Source organism: Octopus bimaculoides, chromosome 7 (assembly GCF_001194135.2).
Source record: "Octopus bimaculoides isolate UCB-OBI-ISO-001 chromosome 7, ASM119413v2, whole genome shotgun sequence".
NCBI classification, from domain to species: domain Eukaryota; kingdom Metazoa; phylum Mollusca; class Cephalopoda; order Octopoda; family Octopodidae; genus Octopus; species Octopus bimaculoides.
The window spans coordinates 81,921,394-81,922,291 of record NC_068987.1 but is presented as its reverse complement, the minus strand read 5'-3'; the positions used below and the strand labels follow the sequence as shown (position 1 = coordinate 81,922,291).

Here is an 898-nt window from a genome sequence, read left to right as displayed (position 1 = left end):
ATTTATATATATATGCATGCATATGCATGTATTTATATATATGTATGTATATGCATGTATTTATATATATATGCATGCATATGCATGTATTTATATATATATGCATGCATATGCATGTATTTATATATATATATGCATGCATATGCATGTATTTATATATATATATGCATGCATATGTATGTATTTATATATGTATGTATATATGTATGTTTATATATGTATTTATATATATGTATGTATATGCATGTATTTATATATATGTATGTATATGCATGTATTTATATATATGTATGTATATGCATGTATTTATATATATATATATGTATATGCATGTATTTATATATGTATGTATTTATATATATGTATTTATACATACATTCATACATATACACACGTACAGATGAAGGCACACTTGTATAGCCATGTCATAAATGTATATGTATAAGCGTATTGTATAGGGGCACACTTGTCTAGTTATGCCACATATCTCTAGCTTTCTATCTATCTGTATTATGTATGTCGGGAGTCTGATAATCTATTTTAAATCAAAACAAATATTTAAATATCTTCAATTTTTTTCCTAAGAAAATAATTCATCAAAAAAGAAAGAAAGGCGAAAGTATGTAATTTAAAATTTAATAATTGCTTTTCATTTCATTCTGATTACAATTTAGATTTGAAAAAAAAAAATTAAGAAAATTCAAAAAATTTGGTCCACTACGCGGTTTTATCTTTCTTCCCTTGACTATAAATATGTAATTGTTAATGTAGTAGGAAGAATCCCTGCGAAATTTGTCCCCTATCGTTATTTCCCTATGTAATTTAATTCATTTCACTTTCTCCCACAAATCAGTGGAGAGAAAGAAAGAAAAAGAAAAAAGAAATCGAACAGTGAAGC

At 24.5% G+C, this 898-nt stretch overlaps 1 protein-coding gene across 3 annotated transcripts in view; it reads left to right on the top strand.

Moving 5' to 3' along the window:
• The window catches only part of LOC106872055 (KH domain-containing, RNA-binding, signal transduction-associated protein 2), a 15,778-nt gene that overhangs the window by 4,558 nt on the left and 10,322 nt on the right, over window positions 1–898 (top strand). The gene's annotated exons all lie outside the window — the stretch shown is intronic.